This window comes from Sorex fumeus, unplaced genomic scaffold (genome assembly GCF_029834395.1).
Source record: "Sorex fumeus unplaced genomic scaffold, SorFum_2.1 ptg000044l, whole genome shotgun sequence".
Classification (NCBI taxonomy): Eukaryota; Metazoa; Chordata; class Mammalia; order Eulipotyphla; family Soricidae; genus Sorex; species Sorex fumeus.
The window spans coordinates 4,228,611-4,250,708 of record NW_026606101.1 but is presented as its reverse complement, the minus strand read 5'-3'; the positions used below and the strand labels follow the sequence as shown (position 1 = coordinate 4,250,708).

Below are 22,098 nucleotides of genomic sequence, written 5' to 3'. Positions count from 1 at the left end.
GACAGAACCCAACATTCTGCTGCCTACAAGAAACTCACCTCAACAGCCAGAGCAAACACAGACTCAAAGTCAAAGGATGGAAAACAATCCTGCAAGCACACAACTCCCTCAAAAATGCTGGGGTGGCCGTACTGGTATCCGACAACATTAATTTCACCTTGAAAAAGATTAGAAGGGACAGTGAAGGCTATTTTCTCTTCATCAAGGGATACGTACAACAGGAAGAAATCACACTCTTAAATATATACGCACCTAATGAGGGAACAGCTAAATATTTAAAACAACTGCTAACAGATTTTAAGGAGGACATCACTACCAACACAATAGTACTTGGAGACTTCAACATCGCCTTATCACCTCTGGATAGATCAACAAGGACAAAACCCAGCAAGGAATTATTGGCTTTGAAAGAAGTAATAGAAGAGAAAGGGCTTATGGACTTATACAGGGCTTTACACCCCCAAAAGAAAGAATACACATTCTTCTCCAGCGCGCACGGAACATTTTCCAAAACAGACCATGTGCTAGGACACAAAACATACCTCAACAGAATCAAGAAGATAGAAATAGTATCAGCCATCTTTTCAGACCATGATGCACTGAGGATAGAAGTGAATCACACAAAGACACGGAGAACCAAATCAAACACCTGGAAATTAAACAACTCGATGCTGAACAATGAGTGGGTCAGGAATGAAGTCAAGGATGAAATCAAAAGATACCTGGAAACAAAGGAGAATGAAGACACAAACTACCAGAACTTATGGGATGCAGCGAAAGCTGTATTAAGGGGAAAATTTATAGCTCTGCAAGCATATCTTAAGTCGATAGAAATGATGCACATAAACAATTTGACCACACAGCTCAAGACCTTAGAAAAGGATCAACAGAAAGAGCCTAAATCAGGCAGAAGGAAAGAGATCATAAAACTTAGAGCAGAAATCAACGACATGGAAAACAAAGAAACAATCCGAAAGATCAATGAAACCAAGAGCTGGTTCTTCGAGAAAATAAATAAGATAGATAAACCACTAGCAACACTCACAAAGAAACAGAGAGAGAGAACCCTAATAAATCGAATCAGAAATAAGAATGGGGATATCACAACAGAAACTATAGAAATTCAAGAGATCATCAGAGACTACATTGAAAGTCTCTATGCCACGAAACAAGAGAACCTGGAAGAAATGGATAAATTCCTGGATTCCTACCATCTCCCAAAGCTGAATCAAGAAGATATAGAGTACCTGAATAGACCTATTCACATCAAGGAAATTGAAACTGTAATCAAAAGTCTTCCCAAAAACAAAAGCCCAGGCCCAGACAGATTTACTAGCGAATTTTTCCAAACATTTAAAGAGGACCTATTGCCAATTATTCTCAAGCTTTTCCAGGAAATTGAAAAAAAAGAAACTCTCCCAAACAGCTTCTATGAAGCCCATATCTCTCTAATACCAAAAGGAAACAAAGACACCACAAGAAAAGAAAACTATAGGCCAATATCCCTGATGAACACGGATGAGAAGATTCTCAACAAAGTACTATCCAATAGAATACAACAACTCATCAAAAAGATCATACATCATGACCAAGTGGGATTCATCCCAGGGATGCAAGGATGGTTCAACATTCGGAAATCAATCAACATAATCCATCATATCAACAAAAGAAAAGATAAAAATCATATGATCATATCAATAGATGCAGAGAAAGCTTTTGACAAGATCCAGCACCCATTCATGATGAAAACCTTGCCAAAATGGGGATAGAGGGGACTTTCCTCAATATAGTTAAAGTCATCTACCACAAACCTACAGCAAACATCATCCTCAATGGGGAAAAACTGAGACCCTTCCCCCTAAGGTCAGGGACGAGACAAGGATGCCCACTCTCTCCACTACTGTTCAATATAGTACTGGAAGTACTTGCAATAGCGATTAGGCAAGAAAAAGATATTAAGGGCATACAGATAGGGAAAGAAGAAATTAAGCTCTCACTATTCGCAGATGACATGATACTATACTTAGAGAACCCTAAAACCTCTACCAAGAAACTCCTAGAAACAATAGGCTTGTATAGTAAAGTGGCAGGCTATAAAATCAATACCCAAAAATCCATGGCATTCCTATATGCAAATAGTGAAAGAGAAGAAAGTGACATCAAGAAAACAATCCCATTCACAATTGTGCCCCAGAAAATCAAGTATCTAGGAATCAACTTAACTAAGGAAGTAAAGGACCTGTACAAAGAAAACTACAAAACGCTACTTCAGGAAATAAAAGAGGACATGAGGAAATGGAAAAATATCCCCTGTTCATGGATGGGGAGAATCAACATCATCAAAATGGCAATACTTCCCAAAGCACTGTACAAATTCAATGCAATCCCTATAAGGATACCCATGACATTCTTCAAAGAAATGGAGCAAACACTCCTGAAATTTATATGGAACAATAAGCCCCCACGAATAGCTAAAGCAATTCTTGGGAAAAAAAAATGGGAGGAATCAACCTCCCTAACTTCAAACTCTACTACAAGGCAGTAATAATTAAAACAGCATGGTACTGGAACCAAAGCAGAGCTGCAGACCAATGGAACAGAGTTGAATATTCTGACATTTCCTCCCAAACATATAATCATCTAATTTTTGATAAGGGGGCAAGAAAAGTGAAATGGAGCAGGGAAAGCCTCTTCAATAAACTGTGCTGGCAAAATTGGATGGCTACATGCAAAAAAGTAGGCTCAGATCTCTGCTTAACACCAAGCACAAAAGTAAGATCAAAATGGATTTATGACCTCAACATCAGACCAGAATCCATAATGTTTATTGAAGACAAAGTCGGCAAAACTCTCCATGATATTGAAGCTAATGGTATCTTCAAAGATGTCACGCCACTGGCCGAGCAAGTGAAAACAGAGATAGACAAATGGGACTATCTTAAACTAAGAAGCTTCTGCACCTCAAAAGAAACATTGACCAAAATACAAAGACAGCCTACAGAATGGGAAAGGATATTCACCAAGTACACATCCGACAAGGGGTTGATATCAAGGATATACAAGGTACTGGTTAAACTCCACAAGAAGAAATCACCCAACCCCATCAAAAAATGGGGTGAGGAAATGAACAGAAACTTTCGCAAAGAAGAAATTCAAATGGCAAAAAGGCACATGAGAAAATGCTCTACATCACTAATCATCAGAGAGATGCAGATCAAAACCACAATGAGATATCATTTCACACCACAGAGACTGGCCCACATCCTCAAGAACAAAAGCAACCGGTGCTGGCGTGGATGTGGCGAGAAAGGGACCCTCCTTCACTGCTGGTGGGAATGCCGGCTGGTCCAACCCTTTTGGAAAACAGTATGAACGACTCTCAAAAAATTAGAATTTGATCTGCCATTTGACCCAGCTATAGCACTCCTGGGAATATATCCCAGAGAGGCAAAAAGGTATAGTCAAAGTGACATCTGCAATTGTTTGTTCATTGCAGCACTCTTTACAATAGCCAGAATCTGGAAAAAACCTGAGTGCCCAAGAACATATGACTGGTTAAAGAAACTTTGGTACATTTACACAATGGAGTACTATGTAGCTGTTAGAAAAGATGAAGTTATGAAATTTACATACAAGTGGTACTACATGGAAAGTATCATGTTAAGCGAAATGAGTCAGAAAGAGCGGGATAGACACAGAAAGATTGCATTCATCTGGGGAACATAAAGCAACAAAAAGGGAGATTAACACCCAGGAATGGCTGAGATTAGTACCAGGAATTTTGCTCCATGAATGGAAGGCCAGCCACATGCTCTAGGTGAAAAGGAAGCTCAGATAGAGAAGAGAGTACCAAATGAAGGGTGTTGTGAGGACCCTCCCAGGGTGGGAGAAGCATGCTAAAAGTAGTCGATAGACCAAACATGATTGCCACTCAAAGCCTCTCTTGCAAAACACAGTACCCAAAAGAAGAGAGAGAGAACAAGGGGGAATACCCTGCCACAGAGGCAGGATGGGACGGGGGGATGAGGGGTGGGGGGGATGCTGGGACCCGTGGTGATGGATGACGGGCACTGGTGGAGGGATGGGCACTTGATCATTGTATAACTGAAACCCAAGCACAAAATTTGTAAGCCTATAACTGTACCTCATGGTGTTTCACTAATAAAAAAAAAAGAAAAAAAAAGAATCCCATTAAAAAAGGGTACTTTCAACTCTAAGGAAGATGTGGGGGTTCAGCAGAGAAGGTTGATCAGTAGAGAAAATTAAACAGGTATGAAAATAAAAAGTACTGTAAATAGTAGCATTGCACTATAGCACTGTCCTGTTCATCAGTTTGCTGAAGCAGGCACCAGTAACATCTCCATTGTGAGAATTGTTGTTACTGTTTTTGGCACATTGAATATGCCATGGGGAGCTTGCCAGGCTTTGCCGTGCGGGCAAGACACTCTCAGTAGCTTGCCGGGCTCTTTGAGAGAGATGGAGGAATTGAACCTGGGTCAGCCGCGTGCAAGGCAAAGGCCCTACCCAAATAGTAAGTGAGGGAAAGATGGAGAAACAGAACAGGCTATTGTTTCAGTTTCTGGGTGCATTTTGGTTCTCCAAAGCTTCCTGACCTGAGATTTGTAAGTTATCCTTGTACCTTTCCAGCAAATCTTCTGCTCTTGATTAACCCAGGTGGAGTACATTTCTAATATTTGCAACCAACCAAGCCTGAGCTAAAACAGATGAGGGTTCTATTTTCAGATAATTGGACCCAAGAGGCTAGAGGCAAGCAAACAACCAACATGTTTGAAAAATGCAAAGAAATTTACATGCTCATTCTCAGAAAGATGTCCAATTTTGCTCGTGGAGAATAGCAGCAAAAAAAGACAGGAATGGCAATAGGACTGAGCTAGCTATGAACAAAATTGATTCTGACCCAATCACCTATATCCAATAATATTCAGTTTTTATGGTGGGGGGATACTAGGAAATTCAACAATCTAGTTTCTAACAAAGCAAAAGAGTAACGTACAGCGTGAATTACAAGACTTTTAATCTTGAGGAATCTGAAGGGTTTACAAGAATATCCACTGCTGCTCATCATACTGCTGTCTTTGGTCTTGGCTCTCTCAGAAGGACTGGGGGAAGGGACTGTGGTGTGTGTGTGTGTGTGTGTGTGTGTGTGTGTGTGTGTGTACACGTGCCCCTTTGTACAAATCCTTATATATGATTATTACAAGGAATGTAATAACATTTGACTCTATAAATATTTCCAATGGGCTTTTCCAAAAATAACAGTTTTTAAAGGATGTCTGTGCTATTATTCTAAATACAATACTTCTGGGTTTAGAAAAATACATGACAGAAAAAAAAGAGATATAATTTCATCTAAGACAGTCATTCCAAATATTCTATCTCTCCTTGCCCCAACTTTCCTATACTCTTCCTATTCAATTTTACACTTTCAGTAGTTCTTAATATACAATTTTCATCCAACTTTCATCACCTGTTCTTTTTCTTTATTTTTTGCCAGGGGAGAGCACAAACGCAGTCCCCCACTATCACAAATTATTCAGTCGAGTTTCCCACATTTGGGGAAATCGCAGGGGTCAGCACATCCCAAGTGCAATGGATGGGCCTTACCCTGGGAAAACCACCTACGTGATCATGGTATCTCCCCTGCCAGGTAAGTATCACCTGTTTTTTTTTTTAATATAAGCATGCATCAACTTTTAAAGCCCTTAAAACATTTAAACAATTTTAATTTCCATCATAGGTAAGTACTATTATGTTATTAATACATTTCTCTACTTTTTGATGCTTCATTGGTTTAATTTGTCACAATTATAAATAATAACTTAATGATAAACTTTTAGCATGAGTTATTTTTATGTCTATGTATTGAGTATATCACAGGTAATGATCTTTCTAAAGTGCTTTGTAGATATTTATATTAGCAATACGAGATAAAGATGTGGTTTGCAGTCAATACTTTTAGAACTCACTTTTTTAAAATGACCCAGATTTAGATGTCAGGGGTTAAATTTAGATGTTAGATTAATTCCTATTAATTCCTTTCTGTCTGAAGATTTTTAGCTCTCAGTTGCTCCCTTTATAATTAAAACTTCTGTGATAAATTGGGGCAAGAACATCTTGTTTTGTGGCAAAATCCAGCCTAACAGTCCTACAGAAAAAGGTCTTAGGCCCTCCTCACACTGCACCCCACACCCAATTCATTCATATTACTGATGGCTTTCAACTCCTGAGCCAGACCTCCAAATCAGCCTAGCTGTGACAGGTGGCCTACTCACAGATGAGGATGGAGAGAACTATCTTGATGACTTCTCAGCTAAGGAACTAAATGTGGGGCTCTTTCATATTCCTAGTTTAGGGGTTGCCCTGCTCACCTGAAAAGTCCTTTGGGCTCTTGTCCTAGATTCTGACAAAAGCTCCAGCTTTCCAAAGTTAGTTTGGAACTTAATCCTGATCAGCAGGACCTCAAGTTCAACATAAACTCCTCTCTCCTATCTGATTTAGTAGTTTTCTTCACTGGAAGAAAACAGGGTGTGGTAGAGAGTAGTTAGATGTTCACTAATTGTCATTCTACCCCTGACCACAATACTGGAAAAATATGACGTTTTCCTTTGATCAGGTGTTCAGGTTCTGGTAAAGGAAGGTGGATGGAGGTGATGCTTTTAAGGCCGCTTCATAAAGTCCCATGTGGAATCCATTAGTCTCTTCCTCTGTATGCCTGTCAGCACACAAAGAACTTAATGCCCTAGAAGATGATGAAAACACCAAACAGAAAAGGTCTGGTGTAGGGTAACAGTGATTTGTCCTTTCCGCCTTGCCACAAGGAGTGTAGGTTTACTGGGCTACTCTCATCACAGTGCTCCCATTCCCCTGTGTTTACTTATAACTTCTTTCTTTGTGCTCTGTTGACTTGTAAATATTGTTTTTATCTCTTCTCCTTAAGTCCTCTGCATAGTTAATTCAGAGCAATGTCCTTTGTTGTATGGGCACAAGGAGACAGTTAATGCTATGCTTTTGTAACGTGGGAGTTAATTGACTCCAGATAATATTACCTCTGGGGCATCTGTTCTCTGGACCTAAGTCTAGTTGCCCTTGCTTCCTAGTACCCCCAAAGCAGGGTCCCAATGAGGGACTGGATGGACGCAGGGCAAGCTGTGAGCTATGTGCTACCCTGGCATCGAAATGGGCCTGGCCAAAGTGCCATAATGCTTAACTATAAGTTAAGAGCATGGTCATGGACAAATTCTGTAATGATCCAAAAAGTAATCACTAGATTCGGACCCTGCTAAGGTTAGGAATGATTAATCTGGCCTGAGTACTGTAGTCTGAGTCTGTAGCAAGATGTCCCCAGGAGAGTCACCCTATAAGCTCAATGTATCTCTTACTGTGTCCATACAAAATAACTAATATTAAGAAGTAGAATCGGGCTGGAGCGATAGCACAGCGGGTAGGGCGTTCGCCTTACAAGTGGCCAACATGGCCGACCCGAGTTCGATTCCTCCACCCCTCTCAGAGAGCCCGGCAAGCTACCGAGAGTATTCGATATGCCAGACACAGTAACAACAAAGTCTCCAATGGAGACGTTACTGGGCCCGCTCGAGCAAATCGACGATCAACGGGAGGGCCTTTTTTACCTTACCTTTAAGAAGTAGAATTAAGATGTTAATTGGTTTACTGAACTAAGGAATGGAGAAAAGCACCTGAAGTGGTATTATGACCTTGAGCAAAAGAAGGGTTTTTGATATGTTGATTTTGTTGCCAGATGGTGTGTGGTGACTACCCCCAACACAGAGAGTTGGAGAGAGATGAGAGAAAGAGAAGAGAGAGAGAGAGAGAGAGAGAGAGAGAGAGAGAGAGAGAGCGCAAGGGGGACAGAGGGAAAAGAATGTATGTAGAGGAAGAATTCAGGAGCAGGAGCAGGCGGGTGGAGAGAGAGAGACTTGATTGTGAGAGGGGAATGTGGAGAGATGAGTAGGAGAGACGGGGGAGATGAGAATGAGGGGCAGTGTGAGACTAGAATGGGGAGCTCAGAGAGACTGGAACAGGCACGTGGGGAGAATGGAATAAATGGCAACTGATCATCAACTAGCTTGGCCCTCGTTTCCTCCTTTGTCCATCCCAAAGCATGGGCTGCGCTGGGTGGGGAGTGGCCCGAGACCACCAAACCCAGGCAGTGAGAGAGAGAGCTACCGGTGCTTTCCAGAGCTGCCTGGAGATTATACAGTCTGAGCCTTAAATAACTGAGTGAAGATTACACACCCACACACTCTCCAACATTTATTAACCATCCTTCTGGGACCATGAACTATAGATATATTTGCCATTAATTTCATTTTTTACATATCAGATCATCTATTCTTCCATATGGAAGTCATTTTTATACATATATTATCATGAAAATACAAAATGCATCATTAAGTACTTAAACACTTAAATATAAAATTATATCTTCTTATAGTCTTGATATAGCAAAACATAGGCAATACACACACAAAGACAGATATATATATACATACATACATACATACATATGTGTATCTATGTTTTGATCAATCAATGATCTGTTTATACAACTTGAAGAACTGCACTGTCTGATGCATTACATATTTTCATGATTATATAAATATTGAAAGAGGTGATACAGACACAGAAATAGACCAATACTTGAATAAAATGAAAAGCAGAGTAAATTCAATTACAGCAACAATTTTATAGATCATGTTTCTAATCCACATCCAATCCACTTAAAACAAAACCCAAATTCTTAGAAGTTAATCCTATACTTTATATCTGGACTTTGGATAAAACAGGAGATTTAAATGAAAATTATAAACTGTACAGAAAGTAATTAATGAAAAAAGATGATTTTATGCACAGAAAGAACATGTGGAAGAAGCTAAAACACTTCTCAGAGTAAAGCTCTTCTCAGAGTAGTTTCAACTTTACAAATTACAAAAAAAGTAATACAGTAACTAAAATTAGGGGAAGATGAGAAACTCAAAATACTGATATTCAAGGGAAAATATGCATATCAATAAATCCAAAGCCAGTTCTTCGAAAACCATATGCATATTTGGAGGAAAAAATAAAGATAAAACTATAATACACAATACTAGAAAAGAAAAAGACAATACAACCACTAATGAGAAGTAGTTAAATGCATTTAAATTCAAAGAGAACATTAAATATAACTAACTCTATTGCAACAAAAGTCTAGACAGTAAAAATTTTTCTAGGAAGAAATATGATATTCTACAAAAATGTAGAAAGCTTAAACAAGAGAGTTTAAGAAACTTATTTAAATGTTTATTATTAATAGTATACAGGTTTAGATTTTTTTTGTAGCTGACTTTAAAAAAAAACTCACCTTAAAAAGAGAGAATTCTAATGAGGTTTCAACTATTTCAGTCTTATAAAAATAAATCAAACATTCCTATAATGTATAAAATATAATTTTAATGCTAAAACATGATCAAATAAAACCTGAGACATCACTGTATTAAAAATGGGGGAAACAGGATGGCCGGGAAAGGGTGGAGGGGTGCAGGGTCATGTAGGGAAACCGACACTCTAGCGGCGAGTGTGGTAAAGCACTGCTTTATGCACGAAGCTCTGCCATTATCAATATTGTAAATCACAGTGCCTAAAACTAAAAAAATAAAACCAGAGAGCAATTTTACTTATGAATACAGATGGAAAATGTTTAAACAAATGAAATCAATCAGTGCAATCAAAATGATAAACCATGACTAAGCATAGATTATTCCAAGGATAGCTCACCATCAGCAAACATACCAAGACAATGTATTATAACTAGAAATTAATGGGAAAAGCCATATGGTTGAATGAATAGCTACTGAAGAGACAGCTGTTATTGGGCCACAGTGTTTATTTTCTCTTATGCTGATAACTAAAACCAAAAATTTCCTCTGGGAATGCACCTGTTCCTTTTCTCTTAGCCTGTGAGAATTGGATGGGACTCTACTTAGTTCAGGAGTGAAGCTTATGCCCTGAGTATCATTTGATCAGCACATTATACTTCCTTGGTTTTAATAATTCTCTGACTCAAGAGCAAGATGATGGCTCTACCAAAGTCCATGAGATACAATCTGCATTTTCTGAGAGTCCTGGGAATAATTATCACTTCCCCTTTCCTTGGATTTAAAGTGAAGTGCCAAATGCTGTTTTAGAGTTGAAGTAGCCCAGCAGGAGATCTTATAAGAAATATAAAATCCTAATGATATATTTTTGAGAACTTATATCAAGTGGACCTCAAGTAAGCTTTATCCTGGGCCTTTTCAGTCACAAAGCCCATAAATTCATTTTTTGCTTAAGAAAATTTGAATTAAAATTTTCTGACACTTGTCACAGAGGAAATCTTCATTGTATATATGTCAAAACACATTTGATAAAATCCAGTAGATGTACTAATAAAATTTTAACTAAATGGAAGTTATGATTACTACTTAAATACAAAATAGGCTATTTAAAATATTAGCCTCTTATAATAAATGGCACAATATTAAAACCATTTTCTTAAAAATTGAGAATAACATTAGTAAGCTCACCACTTACTTTACCTCACCATCTTTATTTCTATTTAATATTGTTTTGGTGGTTTAGGTTAATACACTTAGTCAAAAATGAAATAATCCATAGAATATTGGAAAAGAGAGAAAACTCAACCCATCTTCAAATGATATGATCATAAACTTAGAAATATTGAGAGCCTTTTAAAACCTATTAGAATTTACATAGAATTTGTTAATTTGACTAGAACCACATTTAAGAAATCAATAGCTATAATCACAAACAAAACTATTTATGATAGAATAAAATAAGATATAAGAATAAATCTAAGAGTAGTTCTGGCAAAATATTTAAAAATAGCAAATAAACAAAGCCTTTCCTAAAGATATAAAACCATATTCTGAACAAATGAAAATACCATAAGTATAAATGATAAAAATTAAAATCCTATACCTTCATAGTAGATGTACCATTCTTTTCAAATCAATACATCAACAAAGCATAATTTAATTTAATTTAACTCACATTTTATGACTTCAATTCATAAAATAAACTACTAAGTTAGTTTAAGGTTTATGTGGAAGACTATAAGCCAAGAAACCAACACATAGAAACTAGAGATAAACAGTATCAATAAAACATTTGGGGGAGAAAAGATAAGTAGAATTAAAAAAGCACTGAATGTCACTACAAACCTCAATAAATTAGGTGCAGATGTAAATGCACTTCGAGAAAAAATAATTCTGTGGATGATATTTTATGCAACACTCAACAGTGAAAAGATGAAAACTTCTTACACAGATCAGAAATAAGACAACTATGACAACTCATAGCAGTAATATTTAACACAATACCAAAGTTCTAACCTGAGAAATTAAGCAAGAAAAATTAATATGAAGCATCTAAATCAGAAGTCACTGTCACTGTCACTGTCCTCCCGTTGTACATCAATTTGCTCGAGCAGGCCCAGTAATGTCTCCATTGTGCCACTTGTTATTGTGTTTGGCATATCGAATACGTCACAGGTAGCTTGCCAGACTTTGCCATATGGGCGAGATACACTCAAAAGCTTGCCAGGCTCTCCGAGAGGGGTGGAGGAATAGAACCTGGGTTTGCTTAGTTAGCCCCATGCAAGGCAAATGCCCTACCCGCTGTGCTATAGCTCCAGAAATAAAGAAGTAAAATTGTCTTTGTTTGCAAGTGGCAAGGATATATGTGTGTGAATGCATGCAACTCTTAGAATTAAAAAGCAAGAACTTCAATCAACTTTTACAAATATGAAGCCAAAACTTAGTTACATTTATAAACAAACAATTGGAGAGAGAAATTAGGACAATTTTTCATTTACAATGACATAAAAATGATTATGGATAAATTTAACCAAATGAGTGAAAGATCTGTACACCAAAACGATAAGTCATTGGTGAAATAAATTGAAGAAGGCACATATTAATGATAGATATATGATACTTATGAGTTGAAAAACTTAACATTATCAATCTGTGCTTTAACAGTAACAAAAAAAATCCCCTACAGATTTAATGCAATCACTATCAAAATTCCAAAGGTGTTTTTCACAGTTATAGAAACAAGATTCTAAAGTTCATCCATGGAACAACAAAATACCTGAATAGCTAATGCAGTTCTGAAAGAGAAGAACAAAGTTGGATATGTCTAATTGTCTAATTTCAAATTACACTTCACAGAGATATAGTAATCCAAACAGTATGATAATGGGGAAAGAGACACATAGATCAATGGAACAGAACAGAAAGTCCAGAGATAAATCAATGTATTCAGTATCTATTAAGTTTTGACAAAGGAATCAGGGATACACAAGAGGGAAAGGATAGTTATCTTCAATATATATTCACACATAAGAATGAAACTGTACCCATGTCTCAACTCATACACAATAATCAATTAAAATTAATTAAATGCCCGAATGGAAGACCTGAATTCTTAGGTTAAAATATAGAAGATAAGCTCTATGAAGTTGCTCTTGTGAATGATTTGAATCTGATAAAAAATCAAAAGAAGTACAAATAAACATAAGATATCATGTCAAAAAAGCTCTGTACAGTAAAAGAAATGAAACAAAAAAATGAAAAGGGAATCTCCAAAATGGTAATGTTTGTAATCCGTATGTCTGCTGAAGGGGTAATAGTTAAAGTACATAAGAATTTTATGCAACTCAATTAAAACTACATTTTATTTGAAGATGTTTGGTATCATTTGAGTGAAGTTTTCACAATCAACTCAAGGAAAACTTATTGTATCAGCAGCAAAATTATGAAACACATTAGAGAATATATAAAACATGTACATAATGGTCTTGCCAATATAATTAACCCCCCATTTAGGCAGAAAACTACTTTTGGAAAAATCTAGTACTTTTTTGTTAAGAGAAAATTATGTGCTTACGTAAGGTGACCAGAGAGTTGAATCAAATAGGATGCCAACTCATCTTGCAATATAATAATTAAATTATAGGGGAAAATGATATCAATCCATTAAATCTAAATTGTTGTTGTATTAAGGTGGAACTATTAAATTACACTAAAAGTTGGAGGAAAAATTCAGGAATGTCAAATTGCATCTAGTATTTGTACAATTTTAATCAGTTTGCGATTTTCTCATGTTATGAAAGTATCCCAAGGTTTCTGAAAGGCAAAATATTTGAAATTGGAAGCAGCTTCAAGTAATTCAATGCTGTATTTTGTTATGTTTGCTGGCTTAGTTCCAGAAAATAATGTTAAATAGAAGATAATTTAGATAATTAAAGTTAGTGCCCAAACCTAGCCTTCTCTATGTTTTTGTTGGTGAATTTTTGTTTACTTCCATTTGGAGTCATAAACCAATGGTATCAAAGCTTACTACTGACTCTGCACTCAGGGTTCACTCTGATAGAACACAGAAGACCATATATGGTACTGGGGATTGAACCAGGATCAGTTATGTGCAAAGCAAGTGCCCTGCCTATTGTACACTATCTCAGGCCCTGTAAGTAAAGTTTTATGGAAACATAGACAAATATATTTGATACCTATTTGTCCATGGCTGTTTTTACATTACCTTCTTGAGTTGAAGGAAAATTCTGTTTAATTCTGAAAACAGAGAAAAGTACATTCAATAAAGTTAGGAAAAAATTACAAAAATAGGAACAAAGAAAAACACAAATGCTTTGGGAAAATAATTTAAAAATCTAATCAGAATTTTAAAAAAAATCTGAATGATTTGTTCCAGAAATTTAGACAAAAAAATAACTATTATGTTTCACATAAAAATATAGGGAATACTTCCCAAACTGACTATTTTATTACTTCATTACATACAGAAAGTGAAAATAGATTATTAAAGTCTTTTTTTAAATTTATTTTATTTTTTTATTAGTGAAGCACCATGAGGTGCAGTTATAGACTTACAAATTTTTGTGGTTGGGTTTCAGTTACACAATGATCAAGTACCCATCCCTCCACCTTTGCCCATTCTCTACCACCATGGGTCACAGCATCCCTCCCACCCCCTCCCCCCACTCCGTCCTCCCATCCCACCCTGCCTCTGTGGCAGGGCATTCCCTTTTGTTTTCTCTCTCTCCTTTTGGGTCCTGTGGTTTGCAAGAGAGGCACTGAGTGGCAATCATGTTTGGTCTATAGTCTACTTTCAGCATGCTTCTCCCATCCTGGGAGGACCCTCCCAACACCCTTTATTTGGTGCTTCCTTCTCTATCTGAGCTTCCTTTTCCCCTAGCACGTGTGGCTGGCCTCCAAATCATGGAGCAAAATTCCTGGTACTAATCTCGGCCACTCCTGGGTGTTAGTCTCCCATTTTGTTACTTTATGTTCCCCAGATGAATGCAATCTTTCTGTGTCTATCCCGTTCTTTCTGACTCATTTTGCTTAACATGATACATTCCATGTAGTACCACTTGTATGTAAATTTTATAGAAAACAAGAGATTACATATTAAAGAAAGATTAATAAAATGATGACAAAGAAAAAAGAAGACTCAAGCATTTATGTTTATTATTGAGTTTTCTAGGAGGCAAACAGACACTAGAATAGATAAAACAATTGATAATAAAATCAATAAAAGATAAAATATAATACATGCAAAATATATCAACAACAGGGCTACATTGAAAAAAGCAAGGAAGAAGAAAATGCAAAATCCTGACAAGGATAAGACAAGTATATGACTAGGACTCATGTACTGGTACTGGGAATGAAAAATGGTACAACCACTTTGGAGATCATAAGGGTTGTTTCTTAGAAAGTCAAATGACAACCATTTGGGTTGTCATTTATTGGGTTAAATAAAAACTCAATCCTGGATATTACACAAAAGTAATAAAAATGTCTCTTAAATGCTTGGTATGTTTATTTTAATCATAGTAGACAAAACTGAAAGCAACCTAAATGTCCATGCATGAAATGGAAACATTGTGGTATACTCATATGATGGAATGCTATTCAGAATAATGAAAACAAGTGAAATATGAAAATTTACCAAATATTTCAGTGATTATATTTTAATATTTATTTATATTTATATATTTATATTTTATATTTATTTATCTTAATATTAAATATGCTCATAATTTTGCATATTAAACTTATATTAATATGAATCATATTATATTAGCATGCCTTATTAATATTACATAGGCACACTTAAATCATTAAGTTGTTTACCTTAAGTTGTTTAACTTAAACTAATAGTTATATGATAAGTATCAGAGCATACTCCTGGCTCCGTCCTCAGAGAACACTATGTGGTGATGGGAATCAAAGGCCAGCTCTGTGGAGGGTAAATTATTTCAAGCCCTCAAAGTGGTAACTTTTATTATCCGAAGATAATATTTTTAAGAACACATAAAACTTTTTAAAGGCACAAAAAGACAAAGTGGAAATAATCATGGACAAAGGTAATTTAAAAACTGTTCAAACAAACAAACACTGCCCTCCCATTCAAGGTACCCGTGACGTATTCAATATGCCAAAAACAGTAACAACAAGTCTCAAAATGGGGACGTTACTGGGCCCGCTCAAGAAAATCAATGGCACATTATTTTCCCCATCCCTACACTAATCTATTTGAAATCAGAAACTAACACATTTAATTAAAGAATGAAAATTAAATTAAACCAATAACTATAAATTAAACTATGTATAAACTCCAAGTGACTTGTATCACCCTCTTATACCTATCCCAAAGTACCATGAGATCTAGTTTGAAGAGAGGATATTTTCAGTTCTAAATAACAGATACTTCCTATGTCAAAATGGTAGTAGGATTTAGAAAAAGAAAGATAAACTTAAGAATCTCTGTTTGGAACCTGAGGACATAGCTCAATGTACTGAGGTCTGTGTTTGATTCCCAGCTGAGAGGAGTCCTCAAGCTCTGCTGGGTATGCCCCCAATATCCCTAAATAATTTTTCCCAAATGGTGACTAAAAAATATACTACTCACCAATGGAGTCAATGAGAAAATCAAAGGGAAAATAGAAATTACACGGAATCAAGTGAAAATGAAGACAGGAGCTCTCAGAACCTATGGGATGCAGCCAAAACAACATGAGAAGAAGTTCATGAAAGCACAGACCTGTATCTTATAAAAAGAAATACTTAAAACAAAACCTAATTCTACCTTACACTTAAAGGAACATGGGAAAAGAACAAATGAATCAAAAAATTATTCAGAGGAAGGCAATGATAAAAACAGGAGGGAAAAGAAAGGAATTGGAAATCAAATAGAAAACACATACGATGAACTAAACATGAGTAGAAATGTGCAATGCTGAGTAAAGTAAGTGATTTGGCCCTGGGATGTGAATTTTTGTTTGTTTAATTTTATTTTCCCTTTACAGTTCATATAAACACTGGTTTACAAAGTTGTTCATGATGTTCAAAGTTGTTATGGACATTTAATATACTAACACCAATCCCACCACCATTCCACCTTCCCACTGCCATTATCTCCAATTTTCCCAACCAACCACCCCTTAAGTGAGCCCCCGTAGCAAGCCCTCAATAATTTATATTGCATGTTATAAATAATTTGCTAAATAAATGATCAAAAAATGTTTCTTTAGCAGGAAGTTAGTGAAGATTGTTGTATCTCCCCCATGGAGCTATTAAAAATCTTTAAATATAATATTGTCAACCTAACAGTTTACATCACAACTATTCTATATTGTGATGAATTTAGATTTACTTTGGCTGCACAAGATGAGTGAACATTACAAAATGTGCCTTCTTTCATTATCACATGAAGAGACCAAAGATAAGATCATCTGATCACTTCTAATTCCATACCTTGACGTATTTCACAGGATATCACACAATCCATCCCACACTGAATCTAGGTTTCAGTTAAATGGCACCTACAGAGAGTAGCTTTCTCAGATTACAGTCCTTGAAATTCTCTTTCCCTCCAGTTTAGCACCATCACTCTCCATGAGGGTAGTGACTTTGTTTACTGCCTACAAGAGTGCCTGGCACTACTCAATAAATACTTTTTGCATGAATGTCAATAGCCTCCTACAAGGCTTTTAAAGAAATTCAACATTCATTCCTGATAAAAGTCTTGGTAAAATGGAAATAAATGGCTACATTTTAACATGATAAAAGAGAAAGATATCTCATATTTAAATCTTGCTTCATGTTTAATGTTAAAATACCCTAAGCATCTCCATTAGAGTCAGACCAAGACTAGATGTCCTCTATTTCAGACATAATTGCCAAAGCAATTAAAAAAGAGGTTGAAATGAAAAGTATGCCTATTGTTAAAAATAGAAGTGAAAATGATTATTATTTTCAAGTCAGTATGTTGAATAAGCTGAAAAACATTAGAAAAAAGAGAAAAACTTTCTAAGGTGGCTGGTTACAAAACTAATATAAAAAGGCAATATCTTCCCAACATACAACACACAGAAAATGTAATAGAAGTAATGATCAATTTGAAAATGCAATGCAAGAAAAATTCTATATGTGAAAATCCTCAGGGAAAAAAATCTAGAAACTACTTAGCTATCAGTGTGAAGAAGAGTCTATACAACAAAGCTGTGAAATTCCAATCAGAAATATAAAAGATTTCATGGAGACACAACTTGTTTTTGGATAAGAAATTCAATAATGCAAAAGTTGCAATTATTTCTAAATTAATATGTAAATTCAATGCAGCTACAATGCAAATCCAATAGGATTTACATTTCAACTTAACAAATTCTCTGCCACTTATCTGAAAAAAAAAAACAAACAGGTGAGACTATTGAGGATATTAATGAAGGATAAAGAGAGAGAGGTCTATGGATTATCAGTAACATGCTATATGACTTAAAGTTAAAGCCTTAAAACATACAGTAGAACATCCCAACAAAGAGTACAGCAGAATACAGTTCAGAATTAGTCCTCTATTTATAAATAAATATAAATTAAATGCAAAGGGCAAAAGTAGAGGTTAGCGGATAAATGGTACTGACTTCAAATTCCATCTGTGCCTCTCTGGCTAAGGCACCAGGGACAAGCTCTTTCTGGAGTGCATTTTATTCCTATGAAGTGGTTTTAAAAAATAGGGTAACAGTGATAACAAATAATATGTGATAAAGATAAAGATAAAGGCCCTCCCGTTGATCATTGATTTGCTCGAGCGGGCCCAGTAACGTCTCCATTGGAGACTTTGTTGTTACTGTGTCTGGCATATCGAATACTCTCGGTAGCTTGCCGGGCTCTCTGAGAGGGGCGGAGGAATCGAACTCGGGTCGGCCATGTTGGCTGCGTGCAAGGCAGAGGCCCTACCCGGAAATCTTATAAAATAATATGTAAAATGCTACCATGTTTGACATTAGACACTTAGCAAATGTCCAATACTTGTTAGTATATACACATACATAACTTTTTAACTTTGTAGAGAATAGGTATCTTGGACAAACTGCACAAGTGGTAGTAATCTCTGTCACTTGAGGTATTTCACTGTCACCATTATTTATAATGACAAAGCATAATAAAGACACAACATTGAGAAAGATGTGGTAAGTGGATACCATGCTCTACTCAGCAGGCAATAAAAATGGATACAAGAGATCTTTACACAATGTTGTGGAAACACATGTCCAGGACATTGCTAGTAAAACATGAGCCAACTGTAGTGTGACATGTTTGGCAGATAAACAATGTAAAACTGTTCATGAATGTCAGTGTCTTCTCTTCCTTGAGGGGACTGATAAGACAGGGATACTGGAGCTATCATTCTCTTTGGAACGTTTGCAGGATTTTTCACACTAAGGATTTCAAGAAGATATGAATTCCAGTGGATGCTAAATTCACGACAGGAATCCTTACAGAGGTACCCATAACATCTTCCCAGGAGGCATTTGAGGAAGAGGGAGAACTTGGATTCAGTCTTCGGCAAGCCAAGAAATGGCAGGATATAAGCAGCCACCAACATCTAGGAGCAGATTATCTCTCAGAGCCTCCAGAAGAAATTAACCTTGTCACATACCTTGATTTTGGACTTCAGAGGTCTGGAACTGTGTGGGAATAAATCTTGATAGTTTTTAAGCCAGCAAGTTTGTGGTAATTTGTTACAGAAGTTATGGAGTACTAATACATTTCCCGACCTCTTCAAATTCCAATATTTATCTTAGAAAATTTCCTCTCATTATCACATTCCTCAGCTCCTTCCCACCCCCAGGACCCACCAGGCTTCTATTTGCTGCCCCTAAGTTAAATAGAAGAAATTGCTTTCAACCTGACCCTATGTATAATTCATGGCTGGTGCTGGCTGTATCTGCTTTGTCAGCTTTTGATCCACTGGTTACAGAGATAATAGTGTTATCTGTATTGGAGTAACAGTGTCCAATAATAGAGAAATGGGTAAGTAAATTAGGGTCTATCAACTTGATGAAATATCACATAGTCACTGAATAAGATAATGATAAAGACTAGCAACATAGAAAAAAGGATTTTGACATAACTAAATGGGGAGAAGTATGTGAGCAGATCATATCTACAATATAACAGTAACTATGAAAAAAATTCTTCCTACATGTGAGCAAGATTTCAACAGTTGGATTTAAGGGAGATTGTAGGTTTGATTTTTAGGGAAGTTGTGTCTCTTTGATTAAGACAGAGAGGAAACATAATAAGATTCTGACAATATATTACAGTAAACAGAAAACAAAAGGGTCACCAGAGCCTGCAGCTAACCCTTGGGTGTCATGAATACTGAAAGATAAAGGGATCTTTATGTCAATGTCTTTATCAAATGTGTACTATTGAAGGGTTCTGTCTTCGAGTTCCTTCAAACTCAGTCTTTAGGAACTAGGTATCTCAGTAGAATCTTAAGAACTAAGATTCTCAGTAGGGAATCTTATATTTTTAGTGAAGGTCAATTTCCTCTGTAAATTTCTGGTAAATCTTGCCTATCTCTAAGTATAATTAAAAAATAATGCCCCAGCGTCAGACCTTCCACGATTTGGCCTTGGACATTCCTTACCCCACTCCTAATATCTGTGTTTCTCCCATGGAGAGTTTCCTTCTTTTCTAGATGCCCCCTAATTTTTTTCTCTAAAAATTTTTTCTCTCTGAAAAAGGATGGTCCTTTTAACCTTTATCCCCTACTCTGAGAGGTACAGGTTAAATCAAATAACCTGTTGTAGCTTAGTCTGGAGATTTTCCCAGACAAACTTATTATTTTCCAGGCCTATCCGAGGGTTTCTTCAGAAGAAATCCTCTGGCTTGGCTTGTGTAGGTGTCAACCTAAGTTCTGCATTTGCACTTTGTCCCAGGAAGTCCACATGAGACACAGAATCCTGAATCCTGACCAGTTCTCCTGGTTCTGCACCTCCAATGTCTAGGCCAGGAGAGGATTCCAGGGTAGGGGGTCTGGGCTGGTGGAGGGTAGCCAGGGACACAGGTTATTGCATCTGGCAATGTCCAGGGAGACCTCCAGTGGCACAGATTCAGTAAGGGAGTAATGCAACAGTCCACATACAGTGGGTTGAGGAATGAAAGGGTAGGAAAGAAAGTGAAACAGTTCAATGAGTGTGTATTAGATTACCAAGGTTACTATAACAAATGATTCTATACCAGGGGCTTCAAACAACAACTGTCCTGCCTGCCACATCTCTTAAAATCAAGATGTGGCCTAGTATCTACTCGGAAATCGTAGGAGGAGGCTTCCTTACCTTCATCTAGCTTCTGGTGACTGACAACCATCCTTGGTGTTCCTTGACTTAACAACAAAGTGTCTAGCCTCTGCCTATGTCTCAGAGATAGTGACTCTGGCTGTCTTCTCATTTTGACTGTCTTTTTTTTCAATATTCCTTTTCTTGAAACAACATAAGTCACTGGAGTAGGCCCACTTGAATTAAGTTTGGCCTCCTGAACTTCTTTGGATCTACAAAGATTCTATTTCCAAATAAACTCACACATATGGTTACTGAAGATGAGGATTTTAAAACACCCTTTAAGGGGAGGCAATTCAACCTAGCAGAGAGTAATCTTTTTTTTTTCATATTTTGGGGAGTAATATATAAAGAAATAGCAGATAGATAAAAAACAAAATAACACAAAATAGGGGGACAAGCTAATAGCGATGACATTTTAAAGGCTCATTTATATTTTGAGGCAGACCTTAACTCCTGCCCAACAGTCTCCAAATGGATGAATAATATGGAGGTGAGGAAAGCCTGACATGTATTGATCGCTGACAATGTTTCGAGAGTTCTCACTCATAAACTCATTTTGTTCTCTCAGCGATATAGAGCAGGCATTCACTGTACAAATGAGGAAGCTGAAATTTGACTATTGAGCACTTGAAATGTAATAAATACAGATTGAACAGTGTTCTAAGTGGAAAACAAATACTGTATTTCCAGTACAAAGGAAAACATGTAAGATCTCTCAATATTTTTTAGGTGAGTTGTTAAATTGATAACATTCTGGGTATATTGGGTTTAAGCAAAATAGATTCTTCAATGAGTTACACTCATTTCATTTTCATTTTTTCCAGATGGTTAGTAGAAAAGTTTAACCTTACACCCATAGTCACATGGTCGGCAGGAACTGACCTAGATAGTCCACAATTCGTATTTAGGGCTTCACGAAACTATGTCCTCCCTCACAGAGCCCTGCTCCAATAAGGAAAAGCTCACATCAGAAAACAGCATTCTGGCACTAAAGTGCAAAGGACTGTGAGACATAGAATGGGAGTGTTCGAGATAGCAGCCAGGAAGGAGGAGACAGGTTTGGAACACATAGATGGAAGGTAGAAAGAAGATGGCCATCTGTCGGCCCTCAGGAGACAAGTTTCCACCAGCTCAGACAGATATCAGGAGGATGTTGGAGGTAGATCCATGAAGATGACTGAAGGACTGTCAGTGCACATGTATGCAAGTTTATATATACATACATACATGTGTGCAGGTGTACACATTGGCATGCTGATATGCATGTGCATACAAGTGTGTCTGTGCATGTGCGTATGTGTGTATGTGTGTGTACCTACATGCGCGTGTTTGAAGGAGAGGAGCAGAAAGTGCAAAGGAGA

The 22,098-nt window shown here is 36.7% G+C and overlaps 1 protein-coding gene and 1 non-coding gene across 17 annotated transcripts in view; both read right to left on the bottom strand.

Annotated features, from left to right (window-relative positions):
- Positions 1 to 22,098, bottom strand: part of PTPRT (protein tyrosine phosphatase receptor type T) — a 1,141,641-nt gene that overhangs the window by 333,879 nt on the left and 785,664 nt on the right. The window lies entirely within an intron of this gene.
- LOC130030855 (U1 spliceosomal RNA) lies at positions 5,513 to 5,676 on the bottom strand. Its single transcript, XR_008793529.1, has one exon. It is a non-coding gene; the product is annotated as a U1 spliceosomal RNA (small nuclear RNA).